We start from the raw sequence: 26,780 nt of genomic DNA, 5'->3' as shown, positions 1-26,780 counted from the left end.
TTTAGACTAATGCAATAGGGTTCCTTAATCATCCAATCACAACAGATGAAGACCGGCTGCATTGCTATGATTCTGAGGCAAAGTACCAAAGTAAGTGAAACATGAAAAGGAGAACAAATAAAAATCATCAGGCAATGTGAGTGCTTTTTCGCAGTGCCGCAGTATGGTGCTAATTGGCTATGTGGTGACGGTCATACCATCTCAGAAGAATGCAACTAAAATATGACAACATTCTTTCAAGACTTTCGGCATAAAGTATCACTGGAAGCGGCAATATCACGGCTCATTCTATACAGGACGCTATCACACATACTGCTTCTTTGGGTTATCAAAATTTGTCCCACCTTGCAGTATACACACCTGACACAGAACCCGCTTCGGAAGCTTCTTTCAGTACATAGAGAAGGCAGTTTTGTGCCAGGCATTATGAAGATGGGGCTATCACTGAGGCTTCTACAAATAGTATTTCTACCATGTCACCTATCGCTGGTAAAATATTATCGTAATTGAATAGGTATAAAAAAGCTTAAAATCTCCAATCCTCACCAAGTTTTTATGGTAGCAGCTCGAATATTTTCTAGGTTATAATTAAAAGATTATGTCTACCACTCAATCTTTGTGCGGGTCTGTCGAGATGAGAGGATGGCACGCCATCACCTAACTGTCCTGGCACGGTCGCCACTGTGAACGCGCCTGATTGCCGACGCAGGCGCAGTCGCGGACGCACCTAGCGCCGGATTACAGGGGGAAGCTGCGCCGCTCGCAAATTGCATTTGTTCCGGTCGTCTGGTGCGCGAGACTGCGCCGCCGCGTTTCTTCTCTGATGAAACGAAATTCTCATCAAAAGGATCGCAAATTCAATATTGTTGCCAGCCGCCCAGCCGGCGCCGCCCTATCGGCGTCGCGGCGCACGGCGTCGGAGTTGTTTTTGGTCTCGTCAGCCAAAAAATCGACGCTCAAAGAGCCGCCTTTTAATCGCGGAATTTCAGGCCTGCCCCAAATACGCGGCCGGTGTAATATCATTTCCTCAGGGGTTGCCCTGCTAGGTTTCCCATTGCACGTAAATGTGTATTTACTTATCGTCTACTCGATATCGCTCCCTTTGGGGATGGTGTCCTATTCACAGGATGGGCTAATTTTAGTAATGGAGGGTAATTAGTCATTTATACGGAATCCTCTCAGTGTTCAGGTGACATGTTTGGGCTAGTTGTGACGTTTCAGGCTTTGGCCTACCATGGTGGGTGACATCGTCACTTCTAGAGTCGTTTCAATGCGTTAGGGTCATTCACTGATAAATAAGTCAAACCCTTTCAAAAATTTATTTTAAGAACTCTTGCCTGTAATACGAATAAATAAGGAAGAATAAACCTTTAGGGATATTAAATGATCTCTCAGTAACAAATACAATTAATTATCTTACAAAATCACAAAAATATTAAGAAAACATAAGAAATAAAAATAAATTGAAGTGTTGGAGCGAGTGGCTGTAAAATGGATATCCTTTGGTTACAACAACAATCGAGATCACAATAACATTTGTTTATTATGACTGGTTTCGGCTCGTGTTAAAACATCCTCACATTTTTAAGCCGCTATGGGTGGTGCTGGCGGCTGCTCGGTTTTTCGTGTGCTACCCCGATCGTACACTGCATCACGAGAAAAAAAAGAGGAGCCACCAGCACCAACCACAAGGGCAAAAAAAGCTAACGTTGGCTTTAAGATAAACCAAAGCCTGTCGGAATAAAAAAATGTTACTGCCGTCTCGACTGTTGTTAAAACCAAAGTATAGCCCCAGATCGCTGCTCCCCACGGACGGTGTTGTCTAGATTTACGAAAATGGAATTCGTTGAAGGGTTCGTCACGCCACCTCTGCAGAAAATTTTGTAGCAGTGTCAAGACCACATACGCGCTGCTACATGGACACGGGAACACCCACTTAACACACATGCACGTGTCGGCAGTCCATTGCATTCAGTAGTACTGAAAACAGAGGCTTCCGAAGAGGAGCAAAATCGTCTAGAACGTTTACCGACAATGGTAGGAGGGCGGTAATCGAATTCATAGAAGAATGGCAAAAATTGTCGAAGAGCACTGTATGTCCGTTGGCACATAGGATTCTAGGAACGATGCCGTTGGCCGCTGGCGCAAGTTCTGGAAAGGCACAGATAATTGCCGACACCATTTTCCAGCAGCTGGATGCTCTTGCTATTGAAGACGGGCGAGTTGCTGTGGCAGACATTGCCTCAACGATCCGACTGATCGTCGGAATTGCTATGAATATTCCACGCACTCCGTACACTTGTGCTGTTTTTCGACGAATTTCAGTTCCCTGCACTTATTTTTCTGTAATAAAACGCAATACAATTCTTCGACGCCGCTCTCTGCCCTTCTTCTAAAACCTACATATCTATGCTTCCAGCAATACTGAATGCTGTGGACGGTCGATGCATGCCAGTACTAGCTCTGTCGTCACTTGGGTGTTTTCAGAGGTCTTGTAGGGTCCTCATCTTCTTCCGCACGCAAAGACGTAACGATCCCTCCAGTGGTTCTCATTTCACAGCCACAGGCTCATTTACTTTTGAACGAGCGTAATACAACTGCTTTGGTCTTCGGTCCGAAGACTGGTTTGATTAGCTTCCCATGCTTGTGTCTAGTTACATGTCTCCTTATCTGTACGTAACTGCTTCAACCTACGTCAATTTGAACCTGCCTGCAGTAGTGTTCTCACCTTCTACAGTTCTTATCACCTATACTTCCCTGCAACAAGAACGGTATTATTCTATGAGGCCTCAGGTTGCGTCGAACCAAATTATTTTCAGTCAAGTTGAGCCATAAATCTCTTTTTTCCTGTCCTAATTGATTCGTAAAGTCTTCATAAGTTACGTGATCTCTGATTTTATCTTTAGAACCAAATTCCAAAACCTTGTAATACTTCCTTATCTGTACTGTTCATCGTCAACGCTCCACATCCATATAAAATTATTATCCAGACAATTACTTTCATAAAAGACTTCAAAATACTAACATTTATAGTAGCGTTTTTCGGGAAAGTTTTCTTTACGACTGCTAGTTCTTTCCACTTCTGTCGGTGTCTCTTATTTTTCTGTGGATTTAGAAAAGACGTTCGGGTACTATCATTGATCTGTATCCTAGTACATTTTCCTCAGAAACATCTAATTTAATTTGGCCAGACACCAGTAATCTTGATTTATAGTCATTAATGTTCATTTTATAACTTCGTTTCAAGATCCTTTCATCTGATCTTCCAAGTCTTTTGACATCTCTGATACAATTATCGTAGACAAATCTAAAAGTTTCTAATTTTCTCCCTCAGCTTTACTGTTATTAAAAAATTTGTAGTTTATTGTCAAAAGATACTATGTTTAAAATCATTCGACATATCGACAGCACATTTGTCAAAAATCATAACCCATTACAATATGAAATTTATTTATGAAATTCAACTTCACTGTTATACGAATAAATATACTACCTTGAGTGACGTGTGGAAACTTGTGCTGAACGGGACTCGAAACTGGCTTTCTCACTTATGGTAAGCAGTCGTCCTACCGAGCACACTCACAGACTGAACCAAACCTCCATATGTCACACACTTATCTATCTCCTCTCATAGATCATTAATTCAATAACAATCGTACATATCCCGATTCCCATGTAGGTTTTTGCAGCCAGGACTGTAATAAGTCATAGCCTATCGTTCTCATTTTTCTTTTGGCAGTACGTATATACTTATTACGGCTAATAAACGACATTATTTCCAGCTAAGATTGCATTTTGAATTACACCGTCGGGGGAAAAAAACGCAACACCAAGAAATTGCTCACGTAGAGTAACGAAATTGCGGGAATGAATTTCTCTAGGTAACATATTTAAATAATTAACACTGCAAGTCCACAATATAGCTGCGGGATAAACCATAACAAATGTGAAATTCTAGTTCATTAATGACTGGTGTAACCGCCCGAATGTTGTGTACAAGCATGCAAACATGCATGCATGCATTGTGAAGTACTGGTGCCGGGTGTCAGTTTGTGGGATGGAGTTCCATACGTGTTGCACTTGGTCGGTCAGTACAGGGACGGTTAATGCTGTTGCGGATGACGCTGGAGTTGTCCAATGATGTCCCGCAGCTCCTCGATTGGAGACAGTTCTGATGACAGGGCAGGCGCAGCCAACATGTCGACACTCTATAGAACATGTTAGGTTAAAACAGTTTTGTGAGCGAGCGTTATCCTATTGGAATACACCCCTTGGAATGCTGTTCACAAATGTCAGGACAGCGAAATCGCATCCCAGACCGTAACTCCAGGTGTATGTCCAGTGCGTCTAGCACTCATGTTTGTTGCAGGCCTCCAGCCGGTCATCACTGCCACCGAGGCAGAACCAGCTTTGATCAGAAGACACAAGAGACCTCCAACCTGCTCTTCAATTAGCTCTCGCTTGATACCACTGAAGTAGCAAAGGCGATGGTTTGGGTTCAGTTGGCCCGCATCTCGTGGTCGTGCGGTAGCGTTCTCGCTTCCCACGCCCGGGTTCCCGGGTTCGATTCCCGGCGGGGACAGGGATTTTCTCTGACTCGTGATGGCTGGGTGTTGTGTGCTGTCCTTAGGTTAGTTAGGTTTAAGTAGTTCTAAGTTCTAGGGGACTTATGACCACAGCAGTTGAGTCCCATAGTGCTCAGAGCCATTTGAACCATTTGGGTTCAGTGGAATGGAAGCTAAAGCACGCCTGACTCAGAGCTGTCTTTAAAGTAACCGATTTGTAATCGTTCTTTGTGTCGCTGTGGGGCAAATGCAGCTCAAATTGCTGTTATCAGAGGCTTATGCCGAACAGGATGGTCTTCTTCTCGGTAGTGCCGCGTGGCCGTCCGAGGTCCGGTTTCCTTGCCACCGTACATTTTCGTGACCACCGCTTCCAGAAGTCATGTACAGTGGCTACGTTCCTGTCAAATCTTTCTGCAGTATCATGGAAGAAATATTCAGCTTATCGTAGCCGTATTACACGACCCCGTTCAAACTAACTGAGGTGTTGATAACAGCGTGTTTGCCACCTCAAAGGCATTCTTGACTGACATCAACTCACCACGTTCTACGTCAAAGCTAACTAACGCTCACGACGCTGATTTCCATCATAGTGACGGTGCTAACGCCACTCTGATGCAACCTGCGCGAAATTTGAATAGACATCATTTGTCAGGTGTAGAAACACGTCATAAACTTCTTCTTGGTACTGCAAGTTTTTCCGTTGATGTATTGTTACACTATTCTTTGATAACGATACACTGACCGTAAAAAAATGAAAAATATATTTAATCTCTCCGGCCACAGTGGTCGAGCGGTTCTAGGCGCTTCAGTCCGGAACCGCGCTGCTGCTACGGTCGCAGTTTCGAATCCTGTCTCGGGGATGGATGTGTGTGATATCCTTAGGTTAGATATCCTTACGTTAGTTAGGTTTAAGTAGTTCTAAGTCTAGGGGATTGATGACTTCAGATTTTAAGTTCTATAGGGTTTAAGGCCATTTGAAGAATTTTTTTATTTAATCTCCTATAATATCAGAATATTTCAAAATATTTCTTTAATCTGTTGGATATATACGCTCCTGTCTTCTTACGCTGGCATTATTAGTCTGAATGCAGCAGATAGATGTATAAAGGCATTTACGGTATAGAACGCATTACTTACATCTTAGGAAGAAAGATTTGGGGTGTGAAGATCTCTCCACAACGAGATAAGTAGAGACGGACCACAACATCGATTTGCTCAAAAGCGGAAATGGAAATCGGCCGTGCCCTTTACGAGGAAATCTCTCCTGCATTTGGCTTATGCGATTTAGGGAAACCAAGAAAACCTGAATGTGGTTTGCCATACTGGGAGTGGAGCATCGATCCTCGGATATGAGTACCTCTATCCCAGCACTACTAGTGCGATCCAGCTTTATGTACCATCAGCATACAGCGAACGTTGTAGACACTCTGGCAGCTCATTTACGTTAATTATTTCGAGTTTCTTCTAAATTCTCTCATTTAGCGTAATAACTTGTCACATCAAAGATCCGTGATTTTCTACGTCGACTGAAAATCGTTGACTCCATGGATTTAGTAGGAAGACGTCAACGATAGTCTCCTCATATATGCTACATCCATATTATATTTTTTGAATTAAAGTCTCTATGCCTGACTGCAACGCAAACCTTAACAAACATGGTTTCTTTGTGTCATTTGTTGTTGTTTATGCATGTTCTCAGTAGGTGGCAGCATCCGTTTCAAAAAAGCTGTTTATCGCAATTTCAGCAATGGTTCGAGAAATATGTAGTATTTCTGTATATATTTAGTAATGTGACTACGAAATCTTTGGCGACGGAGTCCTTGCATAAAAAGTACTCGGTGTACTTGCCGCTCCAAATTTGGATAAAATCTCGAGCTTTGATGACTACCTCCGTCGTCAGGGGTAGACTGACTGTCGTGGACCGTTTTTTCTCCTTTATTGTCATTTCCATTCCCCATCAGGGGCGGGCTGGCAGCAGCATAAGCGCTGCTCTTGACCCAAGAGACGTAAATAGACAGGAAGACATTAAGAACAATATATAGGAGATAACATGGCGGAATATAGAAACAAAAAAGGCAGAAAATAAGCAAAGAAGACATACAAAGCGGTGATTGTAAATCGGAGATAATAATCTAAAAAAGTATTTTATACAAAAAAAACCACACACTACATTAAAAGGTACCAGGCAAATTACGGCGGGAACATAAAAGTTCGTAGAACGAGTAAAACAGCCACATGACGGACGGCGTAGCAAGGAACTTCCATGGACGATAAACAGGTCGAGCACACAATTAAAAACCCACATCACTAGATGGAAATAACAATCGTGGACCGGTGAGGCTTCCGCTTTCATAATCATTGGACGGCTTCTCATTGGCTGGATGACGTCACGGTGAAAATGGTGCGTACGGAGGTGGCGGCCTCTATAGATTTGGTTTGCGCGCTTTATCCGGCGTTGTTTGCAGCGCCATCCACCGCAACAGGCGGAGAACTACGTGGAATGTAAGAAGTCTCCCTCTACGCTCTTTCGTTATCAACTGCGCGCTTCCATGCATTGCTGAGTACATATCCGGAGTCTCTGTTGAAATTATTTTCACCTAGTCTAATTTCAACTGCTTCCATGATGACAGAGTCCCAATAGTTTGAAGCGTGAGCAAGTATTCTTGTTTCATCGAACAGAATCTTATGTTTATTTAACAAACGGTGTTAAGCTACTGCTGATTTTTATAGATACCTATATTTCTGGTGACGCTGATGTTCCACCCAGCGACCGGCAAGAGTCCTTATAGACTGGCCCACATAATGTTTGCCACATTCGCAAGGAAAGCTGCAAATTCCCGGTACTCTCAGGCCGAGAATATCTTTCGCGAGTCGCAACATTTCCTTAATCTTCCTGGGTGACCGGTAGACTGGTCTGATTCCCTGCCGGCTCAGGACCCTACAGATGTTGCTGGTCGTTGCACCGCAGAATGGTAGCCGGGCGAAGTGTCGGTCCTCATGATCTGTTCGAACAGCATCCTTCCTAGATTCCTTCGCCAGACTAGATCTGATATCACGTTCAGAATATCCATTTTTTTCTGACTACAGTCGTCAGATGGTAAATCTCGGAGCCGAGATGATCCTTTTCCGAAATAGACATTGTTCTGGGTACCAAGGTATTCAGCATAGCTCTCTTCTGAGTTGGGTGGTGACAATTACCTGCGTTTAGGTATAAACCTGTATGCGTAGGTTTTCTGTACAGAGAATGTCCGAGACCACGAGCTGGGTGGTGACAATTACCTGCGGTTAGATATAAATCTGTATGCGTAGGTTTTCTGTACAGAGAATGTCCGAGACGTCCACCTGATTTTCACCATCACGTCATCCAGCCAACGAGAAGCCGTCCACTGCTTATTTTTAGTAATGTTTACAATACACTGAGATGACAAAAGTCATGAGTTGCCTCCTAAAATCGTGTCGGTCGTCCTTCTTCCGGGCGAAGCTGGGGCAGCTCTAAGTGTATTGGACTAAACAGGTCGTTGGAAAGCCCCTGCAGAAATGTCGAGCCACGCTGCTGCTGCAGCCGTCAATAATTGCGGAGTGTTAGCGGTGCAGGACTTTGTGCACGAACTGACCTCTCAATTACGTCCCATAAATGTTTTATGGGATTCATGTTGGAAGATCTGGAGAGACAAATCATTCGCTCGAACTGTCCAAAATGTTCTTCAGACCTATCGGGAACAATTGTGGCCGATGACATGGAGCATTATCTTCCATAATAATTTCATCGTTGTTTGGTGACATGCAGGTCTATTAACCATAAAAATTTGGTTGTTGTTTGAGATAATTAAGTCCATGATTCCAGAATGAGATTTTCACTCTGCAGCGGAGTGTGCACTGATATGAAACTTCCTGGCAGTTTAAAACTGTGTGCCCGACCGAGACTCGAACTCGGGACCTTTGCCTTTCGCGGGCAAGTGCTCTACCAACTGAGCTACCGAAGCACGACTCACGGCCGGTACTCACAGTTTCATATCAGCGCACACTCCGCTCCAGACTGAAAATCTCATTCTGGAAATATCCCCCAGGCTGTGGCTGAGCCATGTCTCCGCAGTATCCTTTCTTTCAGAAGTGCTAGTTCTGCAAGGTTCGCAGGAGAGCTTCTGTAAAGTTTGGAAGGTAGGAGACGAGATACTGGCAGAAGTAAAGCTGTGAGTACCGGCCGTGAGTCGTGCTTCGGTAGCTCAGATGGTAGAGCACTTGCCAGCGAAAGGCAAAGGTCCCGAGTTCGAGTCTCGGTCGGGCACACAGTTTTAATCTGCCAGGAAGTTTCAAGTCCATGATTGGCTGAAAATCGTCTCCGAGTACCCGAACAGAACCAATTCCAATCAACGACAGGTTCAGTTAGACCAGAGGAGCCAGTCCATTCCATGTAAACACAGCCCACACCATTATGGAGCCACCACCAACTTGTACAGAGCCCTGTTGACAACTTGGGTCAGTGACCTCGTGGGACTGCACCACACTCGAACCCTACCATCAGCTCTTACCAAATGAAATACGGACTCATCTAACCATGCCACGGTTTTTCTGTTGTCTAGATTTCAAACGATATGGACATGACCCCAGGGTTGACGCTGCAGGCGATCTCGTGCAGTTAGCAAAGGTGCTTGCGTCGGTATTCTGCTGCCATAGCCGTTTAACAACAAATTTAGTAGCGCTGTCCTAAAGGATTTATGCGGCTATTTCACTCAGTGTTGCTTGTCTGTTAGCACTGACAACGCAAAGGCCGCTTCTCTTGATTGTTAAGTGAAGGCCGTCGGACACTGCGCTGTCTGTGGTACGAGGTGACACCTGAAATGTGATTATCTCTGCACACTCGTGAAACTGTGGATGTCGATGTATTGAATTCCATTACGGTTTCAGACGTGGAATATACTATGCATCTTGCTCCAAGTACCAGCCCGCGTTCATCGTCTGTTAATTCAAATCGTGTGGCCATAATAACGCCGGAAAGCTTACCACGTGAATCACCTAGCATAAATGACACAGTAAAAACGACAGCTCCGCCAATGGACTGCCTTTACGTACCATGTGTACGAGGAACTACCGCCATCTGTTCAAATGGCTCTGAGCACTATGGGACTCAACATCTTAGGTCATAAGTCCCCTAGAACTTAGAACTACTTAGACCTAACTAACCTAAAGACATCACACACACCCATTCCCGAGGCAGGATTCGAACCTGCGACCGTAGCAGTCCCGCGGTTCCCATGATTTTTGTGACCTCAATATACGTCGTACTTTCCTACTAAACTCTACAATATCGAATAAGTGATTGTTTATTACGTGACAGCACTATAGAGACACAGTTTTCCAACGTAGCGCTGGGTCTATTTTCGGCATCGGTATTCTGTTTCACATTCTTTATACCATAATGTGAAAGAGCATACCGCTGCCGAAAATACACCCAGCGCTACACTGGGAAACTGCGTTGTAATTTGTAGATGTTTAATATTTATTTTTCCGGCTGTTACACACGTTTCAATTATTTTCCGATGTAAATTTTATTCTCTCAGTGCATCTAAAATTTTGAACAGTCAAACTAATATTTTTTTTTTAATTTTCCATTTTATTCTTATTTATTCCCAGTAGAGAAATCCAACGACGTTGCTGGCCAATGTAGAGTTTGGCAAGCCGGTCGGGGTGGCTGAGCGGTTCGAGACGCTACATTCTGGAACCGCGCGACCGCTGCCTCGGGCATGGATGTGTGTGATGTCCTTAGGTTAGTTACGTTTAAGTAGTTCTAAGTTCTAGGGGACTGATGACCTTAGCAGTTAAGTCCCATAGTGCTCAGAGCCATTTGAAACATTTTTTAGAGTTTGGCAAGCATTAAGACAACCAATACGAACATTTCATTCACCAAATCTAATATCAGGACTGACGAGAGTAACCACAATTAACCCCGTGAGCAATGAAGTATCATTTCGTGAAGAAATGGTTTTCGATTATAAGACGAATGGGAGCGTGGTATTGAAGCAACGTTTCATGAGAGTCAGACATCATCTTCAGACGCTGAGGGGTTCCTATGGGATGTAATCTTGTAGGTCTACTGAACCGCAGCCTCCTCTGAGATAAAGTGTCAGGGAGTGCATCCATATCTGTGGTGGTTGTAGTTGGGACCGGCTTCGAATCCTAATGTCGGCTACCCAATTTGTCCGCTGCCAGCGCCACTTTCAAACAGGATCATTCTTCACATGACATAATTCAAAACCTTTCGATTACATATACGTAAAGCATTCCGTGTCGTCCTAGAACACATAAGACGTACTTGAACTGTTTCTTTGAGAAACGAGTTGCCAGTTTTCTCTCATTTACGGTGTATAATACGGTCCATTTCTTACAACCTCTTTCTTGAGGGCACATTAGACTTCGATCTTCTTAGATTTTTCACGATTGTGTATCACAAAATATATACTTAATTTCCATTCTCTAGTTTTATTTCACCTTTTTATGTGTGTGAAACAAGTATTAATAACATTTTGCTCTTGATTGATGATCACAATTATCTTCAGGAAACACAGAGAAGCTTCGGTTTATAGCCACGTTGTTAATGACAAACGATTTAATCGCGAGAGGTGGTATTCTATCAACAGAAGTTGCCTCCATTGGTACGTAGTTAAAATTCATAATTTCCATTTTTATTACATATGAGGAATGTCAGCTGTGTGTGACGGAAAAATGTGCCTATTGACATCTAATGGAAATTTGACTACCTGTTGGTACGTATGCAGCGAGGCAGCGTGGCATTCGTTTCAAATAATGTCGGTACGCAGCCGTGTCTGCGGGCTATTCAATGGCCGGGTACCCGCTACACACACGATGGCTCGTTAATTACAGCGCCGAAGTGCTACCGGCCTTGCAGAGATTCGTAGCTTCTCATTTCAATCCCTCATGCCACAGTAATTAACTCAGACTCAGGTATTGCGTTCTGCAGACGCTGACCTAGAAATCGACAACCGTAGCGTGAAGCGGACGTCAATTGTTTCTGTGCGTGCTTATTCGTCATAAACTGTACGAACGCGGTAGGAAAAACAGAAGGAAACAACAGATCAAACCACATGTGCAAGGCACATGCGTTTTATATAGCATTGCTGCAAAAGAACAATTCCTTCATTTATTCTGAAAATTCGTGGTTGTGTTCTATGGCTACATATTAAATTACTGGAAAGAAACAAAAAATCAGCCAGAGGCTAAAATTAAAAATAGTTACTAATTGTTTGTACATGATTGAGCTTCTTCTTTAAAGTCCTATTGTAGGGAAGCTGCATACTCAAGCCTTATAAAATTCACATCAGTCTTGCCATTGTGTGCCAGCCTAATCCGCTGTAACTAGCTCTGACGTCATAAATATTGCGCAATACTTTAAAATGAAGTAAATAACCTGAAACGTTTCTAGCATGTCAAGAGTAATACAAAATCAATACGTGTTGGATATCAGTTCAATAACTTTAACCATTTTCGAAATTTGGATGTTTTTCTGTAAAAATCATTGGCGGAACAGAAAAGAGCTAGAAACTTAAAAATTTATATATAGATTCCTTTTGCATAATAATTTAGTAGAAACAGTATTCTGGATCTCACAAATTAAAATTTTAGTAGAAATTCATGATTTTCTGGTTTTTGTCTTAGAAATCAAGGAAGAAAGATAGATTAAGTAGGCGAGTAAATAAAGCTAGGATGTTTAAATTTAAGTAAAAGGCAGATCCGCTATAATCATAAAAATGTGAGAAGTTTCAACAGAATAACTATAACACTATAGCTATAGCGTATCTCCAAAGAGCAAGTTCAGAGCTCGTCTACTGCGTGTAGTGTAATTAAATTAATTCTCTCGCCCAAAATATTTGACTTAGCCACGTCAGACTTGTATTATGATTACTTACTCGTGTGCTGATTGCACAATTAAATTGAAAGCTTCATCGGCCATCAGCAAAGGAAGTAATGATTTATTCGATAACTTAAAGTGGTGCATTACTAGCCCAGCAGCTAGTCGGGAGAGCAGATTTGATCAGGCGTTCCCTTAGCCGTCCGCACCGCGGCTTTATATGTAAGAACGCTGCACGAGAGGAGGAAGGCCCCAGTTCTCTCCAGACGCTGAATAGCGCACCACCTGTGCCGGGAGTCGCGTCGCGTCGGTATCGTTGATATAAACACCCTCGGATGCAGTAATAAGTTACTCGGGATACGCGTAACCATGAAATAGTTTCCGAGTGAAATGTAAATTTTGGGATGACGTTAATGATCTATCTTTAGTTTGCGTATGTCGTATTTTCATGTGCCGCCACAGGACAGACATTCTACCATTATTAGCGTGGCGTTTGATGAACATTATCATCAAATTATGACGAGCATTCACTTAAACATATAATTTGAACTGTTATAGTTGCATCAGCGCATTAGACTCTGAACTGCTCTGGTAGTTGGATTGTGTGGATTCTTTTTGGTCTGTGACTTTCAGAATATAGTGAACATTTTAGAGAGAATGGTCTTTGATTATGAATCCCAGACAATCTCGTAATTCCTCAGAGCTATAACCTGTAGCTATAAATGTATTTCTCAGATGAAGTGGGCACTAGGAATTCTAATTACAGGCTGCACGTTTTGCTAATCACTTTCTGGTTGACAACATTGTAGTTAGAGAGCCAGTGTTGAGAACGGCAAACAACAGCATTAAATAAATAGTAGGAACATTTAACAATTAATCCCCCCGCCGCCCCACATATGGTGCATTGGCCGGGAAGCAAACTGTGTAAAAGTGAAAGTGATTTTTAAATATTCGAATTTGGAAGTGAAATGCGACACGCAACTGAACAATGGAACAGTGATAGACAGTGTTACGTGTGAATGTGGACGACGCAATTGGATTAACAACGCATCAGGATTGACGGAGCTGGCGCTGAGTCTAGCTGCACTGCTGGCATCGCCAGAAGTCAGTTCGCCGCACCGCAGTCATCCGTGTTAGCGACAGGAGCCGCGTCTGCTGTTGCGGGCTACGCCGACAACACAGCAGTTGTCGAGGTGCCGTCTTCAGTTCAACGCGCCGCGTCACATCGGTAATCATGGTACGTCGCGCCGGCAACGCCATACGTCGTGCAGAAGGAACTAAGTTAAGTGAAAAGCTGTTAAAACTTTTACTAACCTGCACTAAATGACTGTCGGCGATGGAACCGCAAAAAGAAACAGAAATTAAACCTAAATTAGGACCTATGTCTGTTGAAGAAACTGTAAATCCAGACAACGGTTCACGATTAAATATGCATGAAAATAGTAATGTTAAAGCGAAATCCGAACTACTGTCTCCTGACAGTAGTGTGAAAAAGGGCAACGATTCAATAGTAGAGACCCCTGTAGTAAAGCAGAAATCAGAAAGTGTTAAGTTATTGGATGATTGTTTCTCTGATGATTTAAAAATGAAACAGTCATCATTAATGGTAGATTTTAAAAAGGAGAAGCTAGATATGACTGATAAATCAGAAGTTTCATTTAGTTTTGATGATTCTGGTGTTGGAGCTAGTTTTTCGTCACCTGAGTGTGATAAAAAGCCAGCTAGCGAGTAACCCAAAGATACTGGGGCTATTGATTTAACTGTAATATTACAAGCAATAGCTGCTAGTAATGCAAAAATGTCAGCCAGTAAAGCTAGAACGACAGCTGAGGTAAAATCTGATATAATTGAGGTAAATAACAGGATTTTGGCCAGCCAAATCAATTTTAATAAACGGTTTGAGACAATGGACAATAAATTAGAATCCAATAAAGCTGAATTAGAAACATCCTTCAAGACTGGCTGCAATAAGTTGAAAGAGGATCTGGACAGTTTAAATTATAAAATTGATTACAACCATGAGGATATTAAGAAAAAGGTTGCTCAACAGTTATCTGAGATGTATAAAACAGTCAAATCCGAAGTTGCTGAGGTTCGCAAAGACTTCCAAATGGAAAATTCGAAGCTGGAGCACAAGTTAACAGGAAAGATCGAGGCGGAATCTGAACTGTGATCAGATAGGTTTAAAGATGTTAATATAAAAGTAAACATATGTCAAGCAGAAGTAGACGCAATCAAAACTGATACTACTCATATTGTGCAAAGAGTAGATAATGTAGAAATGAGAGTAGAAAATATTAGTACTAACATTGCTAACATTGAGAGTAAAGTAGCTTCAGTAACTTCTGGTAATGGTAGTATGCAACAAGTTGTAGCTGCAAACGCCGCTTTTATCGGGTGTCGGCAGTTCTTTCGGTTCGATCCAGATAAAAATATCCACCCGCTAGATTTCTGGAACGATTTTGAAGATGTGATTCCACCAACTTGGTCTGAACGAGAGAAAATCTCATTTATTAGAAGCCATTTAGCAAGTGACGCCATGCATTGTTCAGCTGATGTTATGTTGAAGTGTAAAACATTAGCGGAATTTAAAACAGCTTTCATTAATGAGTATTGGTCTTGTAATAAGAATAATGAAGTGTTGAGAGAATTTTGGAGTGGAAAACGCTTCAATGCAAGCAAGGAATATATTAAAGAATTTGCCAGGTCATGGATCTCACATTTGTCACATTTGGCCGAAAAGCTAAAACCTGAAATGATAATACTAGGTCTTGAAGCCAAACTGCCATGGTATTGGCAAACTAGAATTATATCTTCCCCTAGAGACAATATGGATCGTTTTATTGAATATTTGGAATGTGTAGAGCGTGTGGCTGCCAATAAGGAGCAAGCACCTAATAACAGAAATGCTAATAATACTAGTAGTAATTTTAAGAACGAGGAGAATGGCAATTTAAACATCAGAACAGTAGGTGTTCGCCATCTTAAGAGAGGTAGGAATTGGAGAAATAATTATCAGAACCAACAATGGCATCCAAATGATAGTAATTTTGTTCCAAACAAAATTATGCAGGCAAACAACAGTGCAGAAAGCAATGCTGTGAACTTAGCTATAATGGAAATAAAGGAAACAGTAGTAGGTCGAGGAAGGAAAACTAGTTCCCGTCTATGAGGACACTGGCGCTCACCAGGCGGTTACTTTTCCTATGTCAGTAATTAAAGTAATTGGTAAGACAGATCAGAATACTCAGGCTGAACATGTGGATGAGGGGTCGGTAGCATCTAAGGATACAGCAGAAATATTAGATCACTCACAGTATTTAATAGATACTATGTTAGAGACGCTTTCTAAGTGGGAAGAGAAAGAGATGGCGCAGCAGTGTAACGGTAGGGAAGAGCTACAAAATACTGAATTGTCAGGTGAAGAAGCAGAAGAAACTCATGCTTATATTTACGATAAGGATGATGTGCTCTAATCTAAAGTGCCTGTGCAGGATGCGATACTGTACTAATAGATTTAGGACAGGAGGTAAGTGAGAATGTAGAGGATACCCTGTTGGGGGTCGATGAACCCAGTAGCTGCGACCAGTTGTCACTTGAGAAGGAACCCGATCATAATAGTGAAAGTGGTTTAGCTGTAACTAGTGTTATGCCCGGTCTAAAGGCGCAGAATCGCTCACACTACAATAATTTGGGTAATGTTCAGCAAATTAAATGTAATGACGCCGTGCGGTGTTTCGATTTGAAATTAATAGACCGACTGGAAAAGGCAGCTGAAAATGTAATTCAGGAAAAATGGCTCTGAGCACTATGGGACTCAACATCTTAGGTCATAAGTCCCCTAGAACTTAGAACTACTTAAACCTAACTAACCTAAGGACATCACACACACCCATGCCCGAGGCAGGATTCGAACCTGCGACCGTAGCAGTCCTGCGGTTCCGGACTGCAGCGCCAGAAGCGCTAGACCACAATTCAGGAAAAACCTACACACTTTGACCTAAATGTAATGAAGACAGATGTCGATCACTTTAGTTGGAGACAAGTCCAAAAGGAGCAATTAGATGAGTTTGAGGAACCTCCTGTACAACCTAGAATAAGCCACCCTATAATAATAGTGAATATGTTGGGTATCAATGTACGTTGTCTCTTAGACTGTGGAAGTGAGGTGAGTAGGATATCTCAGTCCTTGTTTGAAGCATTACCTAGTAAAGACAAGCTTACCGTAATGAGGGTACCAGGACTAAGAATAAATGGTGCCACTGGAAAGGTGTCAAAAACGGTAAAACAAGAAGCTTGGCTGCCCTTTAACATTAATGGTTATTTAATTGATCATCCATGCTTAATTGTAAATAATCTCAGTATTGAGGTTTTAATTGGCACAGATTTCTTGTCAAAATATCAGAGTGTTGTTGACTTTGAAAGAAGTCAGTTAAAAATGGTCTTGCCGATAACCGGAGTAATTACGGTATGTTTTATTAATAAACATGTAGTAACTAATGACGAAACTTAGGAGCTGCCTATACGAGTTCTGAAAAATAGGAGATATTGGGACGAAGGTGTTATTCTTAGGAAACGTAAGCTAAACACAGAAGAAGAAGAAGCAATTATTTTGGACAAAATTCTGTAGACAGGAGGTTGTTCTGTAACCTCTACACAGTGTGGCAGCTGTGCAGTCCCAGCTGGGTGAGATCTTCTTTTCCATTTCAGGTCTCACTCTATCTTCATCTTTCCTATCCACCAAAGTTTCGACTCCTTCTTTGCAATACAAAAATTTTCCATCATGGCTATCAAGCCATGAGTTCTGTAACCATTCTATCCACCGATTAGTGAAGAAAATACCTAATGTGACATACCTAACAGTGACATAAACAACAGAGAAGTATGGTGTAATTAAGATACAAAGGTATTTGAGTAACAAGTATATATAGAACCCTGGTAATATTATAAGTACAAAGTTGTTATTTTATTGGAAATGGTCGACCAACAGTAATTTGAAAAGATATACAAATTCGTGTACAAGCAAGATCTGAAGTGGCATTGAAACCTATTGTAAGCTGTAGAGCTAACTAATGAATAGTAAAAGAGGTTGCAAGTGTTATGAAAAATATGCAGGTAAGTTATAAGAATGAACTCACCTTGTGTAGCAAGGAATGGCAGTGTAATAGAATTGAACAGTGTTTGTGGTTGAGACGTGAAGGACACGTCCTTGAAATATTTATAAGGTTGGAGCTGGCCGTTATTTGGTGTAGTGTGTGACAGGACACACCTACACGTATTGAGTTTATGAGTTGGAGGCGTGAATGCGAGCATAGGTACCTTTATGTAAGATGAGACAGAGCAGCTCATGGTGTCCTATAGGTTTAAGGAATATAGCATTACGCTCGTCCATAATTACTTAATGCACTTTAGTGGTAGGTCGAGAGAGACTACCTGTGGTTTCAGCATCCAATCAAGTGGAAATGGATTGCAACGTGAGCAAACTGATCAGCTGCAATACACTATAGATATGAAACAAATGTGCTATCCTATGTGTTAAATGTTAATAGAGTGAGTGTTAAATAAGTACATATACTAGCAACATAATTGAGTAACATAATGGCAGACATGAAACATTATTTATAGCTCAGCATAAATACACTTCGATGAAGTAAGTACATAATTGCAGATGTGGAACTGACACAGCAGCAGAGGATCAATAAGTGGATTTAGTAGTCAAGTAAAAGTAATGTGTTTTGAACACTCAGAACTGTACTATTACCACACGTTACTCACATGTACAAAGAGGCTGAGAAGACAACTGCTAATCAAATATACTCATACTATCTCTAAGAATAAGGTAATCGAAGATGAGTCAGTTAAGTAAATAAAATACATATTTCTCAGGAATGTACCAAGCATTGGTTCAGTGTTCCGGCCCAGAAATAATCAATTGAGATTAAATAGGATTTATGATTGTATGCCTTGAGCATAAATTTTCTCTAGTACGTGACTAATGGCGTTGTGAGCCATTTGTTTACCGTTTTTCTGACAGTTAAGTAACCGCGAGAGCAAAATTGGAAAAGTTCTGTTAACTTTGTTCCAGTAACAAATTGAAACATAAAATGTATATATCCCCATTTCATTGTGACCCACCCTTACATATTAAGTGAACAGATTCTGAGGCACTCTTTTATTTTGCTCTACAGGACAAACCAGATAATGGCTGCCTGGCAGCTGCGTGAAAGTGTGTAGTGACTTGGACACATCTCACAGTGACCCCTTCCCTTTCCCCATATAATTTAGAGTGAACGTGAAGGACGCACACCATAGCAACTTCCCCTCCTCTACCCTTGTGAATGGAAGTGTAGAACGCCAACCACGTGTGTAAAAGTTAAATTGTCATGATTTGTGAAATTTTCTTTCAGGTTTAGAAAAGATTGCTAAGATATAATTATCTGTTTATACTGTGTTATTTTCTTTGAATTTGTGTATGTAAAAATATTTACAGATAATTTAATGGATTTAAGAGTTTCATAATTTTACATATTTTATGTGTTTGTCTACCTAAGGCAAGATGTATGCCAAAGTGTTTCATTGATTTTTCTTACATTTTGAGTGATAATGTTGCTTAAGAGGCAGTGAACATGACAGCAATTTAAATAATTGAAGTAGATAATAAGTTTTCTTTTAATATTTCTATATGTTTACATTTCAATTTCAATTTTCATATGGAGGTAAGCTGTACTCTTGCTTACTTTTTTGTAATTAATTTTTTTTCATTTACATTCAAAAAAATTAAGTAGAGGGTGATGTAGGGAAGTAGCATACTCACGCCTTATAAAATTCACATCAGTCATTCCACTGTGTGCCAGCCTAGTCCGCTGTAACTAGCTCTGAGGTCATAAATATTGCGCAATACTTTAAAATGAAGTAAATAACCTGAAACGTTTCTAGCATGTCAGGATTAATACAAAATCAATATGTGTTGGATATCAGTTCAATAACTTTAACCATTTTCGAAATTTGGATGTTTTTCTGTAAAAATCATTGGCGCAACAGAAAAGAGATAGAAACTTAAAATTTTATATTTAGATTCCTTTTGAATAACAATTTAGTAGAAACAGTATTCTGGATCTCACATATTAAAATTTTAGTTGAAATTCATGAATTTCTGGTTTTTGTCTTAGAAATTAAGGAAGCAAGATAGATTAACTAGGCGAATAAATAAATCTAGGATGTTTAAATTTACGTAGAAGGCAGATCCGCTACAATCATAAAAATGTGAGAAGTTTCAACAGAATAACTATAAAACTATAACTATAGCGTATCTCCAAAGAGCAAGTTCAGAGCTCGTCTACTGCGTGTAGTGTAATTAAATTAATTCTCTCGCCCAAAATATTTGACTTAGCCACGTCAGACTTGTATTATGATTACTTACTCGTGTGCTGATTGCACAATTAAATTGAAAGCTTCATCGGCCATCAGCAAAGGAAGTAATGATTTATTCGATAACTTAAAGTGGTGCATTACTAGCCCAGCAGCTAGTCGGGAGAGCAGATTTGATCAGGCGTTCCCTTAGCCGTCCGCACCGCGGCTTTATATGTAAGAACGCTGCACGAGAGGAGGAAGGCCCCAGTTCTCTCCAGAAGCTGATTAGCGCACCACCTGTGCCGGGAGTCGCGTCGCGTCGGTATCGTTGATATAAACACCCTCGGATGCAGTAATAAGTTACTCGGGATACGCGTAACCATGAAATAGTTTCCGAGTGAAGTGTTAATTTTGGGATGACGTTAATGATCTATCTTTAGTTTGTGTATGTCATATTTTCACGTGCCGCCGCAGGACAGACATTCTACCATTATTAGCGTGGCGTTTGATGAACATTATCATCAAATTATGGCGAGCATTTACTTAAACATTTAATTTGAACTGTTATAGTTGCATCAGCGCATTAGACTCTGAACTGCTCTGGTAGTTGGATTGTGTGGATTCTTTTTGGTCTGTGACTTTCAGAATATAGTGAACATTTTAGAGAGAATGGTCTTTGATTATGAATCCCAAACAATCTCCTAATTCCTCAGAGCTATAAGCTATAGCTATAAATGTATTTCTCAGATGAAGTGGGCACTAGGAATTCTAATTACAGGCTTCACGTTTTGCTAATCACTTTCTGGTAGCCAATATTGTAGTTAGGGAACCAGTGTTGAGAACGGCAAACAACAGCATTAAATAAATAATAGGAACATTTAACAATTATTCCACCCACCGTCCCACACTATTTAGGCCTTTCTGCGTGTATTACAAATTCTCATATACCGAAGACTAATAATATTTCACAGATAATATCTACTTACTGATTTCATCACCTTTTGTTTAAGCCTTCACCACTTTTGAGGGTCATATAGCCGCGATGAGTGTGTGTTTCACTTTTCTTATATTCAGGATTGCATTTAAAAACGCACATGTAGTATAATATGAGCACCGAGCAGCGAGAAGAGAAACGTACATCTTACAAGATATGATATGAAAACCTATCAACCACTAACGTGCAAATATTTTCTTTTCACACATTTTAATGTTTCTCGCCATTACCGGCTTCCAGCGTTCTGTTCATCATAAGATGGCAGCTGGGTATTTGCAGGGGTAACTGCTTATCAGCTGTTCAGTGCTTTGAATTGTAACTGTAAGTACACGTTCTACACGTTTAAAACAACTGCAACTTCAGTTTATTCTCTATTTTCATTATCTTTCCGGTAAAAAATATCACTTAGAAATATTTCCCTATAGAGCACCATGGAACTCATAGTACTCAACACCAGAATAACAGTCCGCTATATAAATACAAAGGATTCGCACGATAATGATGAAAACTCCGAGAACCATTAATGGCAAGAAATCATAAGAAGCCTAACGAAATACATCTTGAAGTTGGTGGTTGGTAGCTGTTTTTATACCTTAAAACAAAATCAGACAATCCTCATAACATCTATTAACAAAAATGGCGTAAATCATTTCTTACTTTGGTTTGGCAACAGAATAAAATAAAAATGAGTGAAACATGTTAAAATAACGTAAACAAATGTGCTATCGTACATTTCACTATATATTTTGTTTTCCGAGACTTAACAATCATCGGTGACTGACACATGTACTTACATAGCAATGGGCACAAGGTGCTTTTTAATTGTAAACTGTTTATTTCCGTCAAACCTTTGCCGGGCACAAGGTGCTTTTTAATTGTAAACTGTTTATTTCCGTCAAACCTTTGCGTAATTTGCTACATTTTTCTAGAAATAGGACAACTTCGAATGTTCAAGTTATTTAACAAAAAATTTTCATGACAGCAAAGCCTGTCTAAACCAGTTAACAAAAGTAAATAAAATGCTATCTTGGCTTTAGAAAGTTTTTTATCAACTAAAAGAGATCGCTCCTTCTCGTTTCTAATCAGCCATTTCAATGAATATAGAAATAATCTATGTTTGCTGCCATAATACATGACAGGTTTGGTCACTACAACACAAGCTAAGCGGAAGTAGGTTTTCGGCCTAGGATTTGTATCTTTTCAAAACCATAACTAATAACGAAAGAAAAAAAAATGCAGAAATACCCTATAAGACCAGACAACGACGCACGACGTAGGAATAGTCGGAATGTAACAGAAATCGGTTGATGTGATATACACAATGTGATCAAAAGTATCCGGACACCCCCTAAAACATACGTTTTTCATATTAAGTGAATTGTGTTACAACCTACTGCCAGGTACTCCATATCAGCGAACTCAGTCGGCATTCGACATCGTGAGAGAGCAGAATGAGGCGCTCCGTAGAACTCACGGACTTCGAATGTGATCAGCTGATTGGGTGTCATTTGTGTCATACGTCTGTACACGAGATTTCCACACTCCTAGACAGCCCAGACAGCATAACGTTATAGCGGGCATTATCATCCTTGAATTCAGCCCAGGATGGCTTGCCATGAAGGGGAACAAAACGGTAGACTATCATCGACGTACCCTGTGGTGCAAGAGTGTTGCAGATAAGAAACAAGGGGTCCTCCGACGAAAAAGGCCGGCCGGAGTGGCCGTGCGGTTCTAGGCGCTACAGTCTGGAGCCGAGCGACCGCTACGGTCGCAGGTTCGTATCCTACCTCGGGCCTGGATGTGTGTGATGTCCTTAGGTTAGTTAGGTTTAAGTAGTTCTAAGTTCTAGGCGACTGATGACCTCAGACGTTAAGTCGCATAGTGCTCAGAGCCATTTAAACCACTTTGAACCGATGAAAAGAAATGGTGCCTCACATCACCACTCCTGGCTGTCAGACTGTGTGGTGGGCGACCGTCAGGTTGGTCGCTATCGCATCGCTGTTCAGACCTGGAATCTCATTGACTGGAGAGAATTGTCTTTAGTGATGAGGCACCCTTCGAATTTTGCTCCGACGAGCAGCGAGGACGTGTCTGGAGACGCCTGTGACAGCAGTGAGATACCAACTTAACTGTCGCCCGCCATACGGCCCAACAACCAGTAGTGATGGTCTGGAGTACCACTCTGTTTCATAGCAGGACCCCTTTTGTTGTCATCTGCAGCATCCTTACAGTACAGCGGCCCGTCGACGATATTCTACGTCCCGTTACGTTGCCCGTCATAGCAATGCATCGTATGCTCACATTTCAGAAGGATAACGACCACTTGCATGCCGCGAGAGTTTCTACTGCTTGTCTTGGCGCTTGTCAAACCCTAACTTATTTAATTAGATTTCCAGTTCTCTCTTCAGTTGAGAACTTTTGGAGCATTATGTGTAGGGCCCTGCAACCATGTCGAGATTTTGATGATCTAACGCGCCATCTGGACAGAATGTCTCATGATATCCCTCAAGAGAATATACAGCAACTGTATCAGTAAATTCCAAGCCGCATAACTGCTTGCATAACGACCAAACGCTAAAATTGAATAAACTATCCAATTTTTTTCTGAAATTTTAATCGTTTGTTTGTCTGTACATGTGATACACATATACCAATTTCCGAGCCACTCGGACAGTTCCTTCGTGGCGCACCTTTTTCTTGTCTCAGAATATGTACTGACATTTGGGCAAGTTAAATAGAAATTGTTTCTTGTAAGTAATGACACGTAGCTCGTATACAAGGTGTCCTGTTTATCTTGACCACCCTAAGTAACTGTTTGTCCACATGCAAATTACAAAATGTTTCAAGCAAATGTTCTTTAGCATCAGGGGGACATTACAGGGATTTATTGTCATGTAATCACTTGGTTTCAGGCCGTGCATTATGAACAGGTGCTCGATCTTGTTGAAAGATGCAGTCGCCATTCCCAAATTGCTCTTCAACAGTGGGAAGCAAGAAGGTCCTTAAAACATCAATGTAGAACTGTGCTGTGATAGCGCCACGCAAAACAACATGGGGTGCAAGCCTCCTCCATGAAAAACACGATTACACCATAACACCACCGCCTCAGAATTTTACTGTTGGCACTGCACACGCTGGCAGATGATGTTCACTAGGCATTGGCCGTGCCAATACCCTGCCATCGGATAGTCACACTGTGTACCGTGATTCGTCACTCCACACAATGTTTTCCCACTGTTCAGTCGTCCAATGCTTACCATACTGACACCAAGACCTATTCAAAAATGTATCGTAGCGTGCCATTCACTGAAACACAACGTTATTAATTACCTAAAACAGCACTGACGATCACGCTCCCAGCGCTCAGTGCAGGACCTCGGGGTAATGGAACACTTCCACGTGCTGACGTTTACAGAGGACAAACGTAAACATAAGTAGAATGCACACCCGTCATTCCGTCAACTACTGTCGGTTGAAGAGTTCTGTGAGTAGAATATACACCAACGAAGAGAAGGTAGAAATGCTACTCATCTTTGGGTATGTGAGTTAGCAGAACAGTAATTGGAATACTGTTTTCTTATGTACGGGAACATTAGCACAGTAGTTTAGTCCTTTGAAATTCTGTTGTGTAGAGTAGACATACAGTAACGGCTATCCTTCCTACAAACTGCATCGACATAACTTTTCTTTTGTTATTGTTGTTGTTGTTGTTATTGAAGGTAGGCAAAATGCTACGCAGGCAGCGGAACTGTACAGAGAGCGATATCCTGGCAAGAACCCACCTTCCCGATGCATGTTTTCTCGTCGTGTTGCAACGCTTCAGGAAACGGGAAGTTTTAACCCACGACAACGCAATCGTCGTAGCACTCGTATAGACGAAACTGCCGAAGTTACTGTTCTCGCTTCCGTTGCTATGAATCCATTTGTGAGCAGACGACTGCTTGAACACGAGATTGGCATTCCTAAAATCAGTGTATATCGTATTCTTACAAGTCACCGGTTCCATCCTTACCATGTACACCTACATCAAGAATTGCGTGGGACTGACTTCCAGAGTTGTGTACAGCTCTGTAAGTGGGCCCAGCTGCAAATCCTCGTCAACAAGAACTTCTTCTCCAATGTTCTGTTTACCGATGAATGTTCCTTCTCAAACAAAGGCCAGGTAAACACAAGGAACATGCATTATTGGTCCAGCGGCAGCTCACGATGGCTTCGACATGTGGAATATCAGCGTCAATGGAGAGTTAACGCCTGGTATGAGTTGCTTGCTACTACAATTATTGGGCCTTATTTCATCAGTGGTAGTCTAAACGGCACAGCGAATGCCAACTTTCTCAGACGAATTCTTCCTCCTCTTCTGGATGAAGTGCCTCTAAGAACCAGAATGCTTATGTGGTATCAACACGATAGATGTCCAGCACATAATGCCTTGCGTCCACGTCTTGTTCTGAACCGAAGGTATCCTACCAGATGGATTGGTCGAGGAGGAACAGTTACTTGGCCTGCTAAGTCTTCTGATTTAAGTCCTCTGGACATTTTTCTTTGGGGATGCGTTAAACATGTTGTCTATAGCGATATTTCAACCCCAGAGGACATGCAGGAACGTATCGTGCTTGCTTCTAATTCTCTTCAGCAGCAACACTGGAAGCAGTAAGTAATTCTTTTATTCAACGAGTGCACCAGTGTATGGGTGTCCAGGATCACCATTTTGAGCACCTTTGAATTTTCTACTCCTGGGCAATGGTACAGCAAAGTCAATTTCGTGTTATGTTTTTACTTGGTTTTCATTTGTTTTCTGACAACTCCAGCAAGTGGACGAGTTTGTGATCCCGGGCTCAAAGTCAATTTGTGTTACGTTAATAAAGTAGTTTTTCAGTGAATGGTACATTGTGATATATTTTTAATATGTCTTTTGGAAAGGAAATTAATTACCGAATGAAAAATACAGGATGCCATTTGAAAAAGTCATACCGCTGTTCATGTCTTTGTAAAAAAAACAGAGCTACAACGAAGGCAATCATGCTGATTGTTGTCGCCCTGGTGGCGAAAGAACATTTTGTTGAAACATTTTCTAATTCGCATCTGGACAAACAGTTATTTAGGGTGGTCAAGGTAAATGCGACAACCAGTATATTGAAATAAAGGTATTTCTTTTCTTCACATAACATCAGTGAACATACAAATGGACAGTTTGCTAAGATTACCCCGGTATCGATGCATTTTACTTTTAGTGATGGTGATACTAAAAGAATTTTTACCAATATATTTTGTTACTGGCATCATACTAAGAGTGGTATCATATATACGGATATAATAGTCGTATATTGCAGCTGACAAGCATTTCGATCCGAAACGTAGCAAATAAAATTTTTTACTATCAACAGCTGTTGCTGTTACAAATAAAGTAATACTTTATTCAATTTTTCTAGTTTAATATTCTAAGAACATTGTTAAAGAAGATTAATGATAATTTTGCTCCTCTTTGCGGTGCCATTATGGGCAATAGGGATGGAGATGTATAAAACGATAAGTGTGCAGCATACTTTTCGGAACAAAGGCACTTGGCTTGTGGCTTCGCACTTGACTTACAAATATCCGGCACAGCATTGAACAATAGACTACAGCGCGCTTGGTGCAGTCTTCGCCATGTGCCTATTTTATAGGTGCTTGAATATTTGAGCGTTTTTAGATGACTTCATGAATATCTGAAAACGGGGACGGTCCTGCGTGGACGAGGATATAATGAATGCCTAAACAGGGGTAGGCGTAGGACCCAGCTGCTCGCCTCTGCTAGAGGCAGTGTGCGCATTGTGGCGTATGGCGCATGCGCTGGGGACTGGGGGTCTCCACCCTGGCTTCGCGTAGCCATGTAGCAAGACACCGGCGGACAGCAGTTATCAGCTAAGCAGTTTTGTCATATGATGACATGGTTGGAGACCGTGGCTGTTATTTGAAGGCCAATGTTGATGGTGTTGAGACAGCAACCAGCCACCAATTTATTTTAAGT

Source organism: Schistocerca cancellata, chromosome 1, assembly GCF_023864275.1.
Source record: "Schistocerca cancellata isolate TAMUIC-IGC-003103 chromosome 1, iqSchCanc2.1, whole genome shotgun sequence".
Classification (NCBI taxonomy): Eukaryota; Metazoa; Arthropoda; class Insecta; order Orthoptera; family Acrididae; genus Schistocerca; species Schistocerca cancellata.
Note: the sequence above shows the minus strand (reverse complement) of the source record.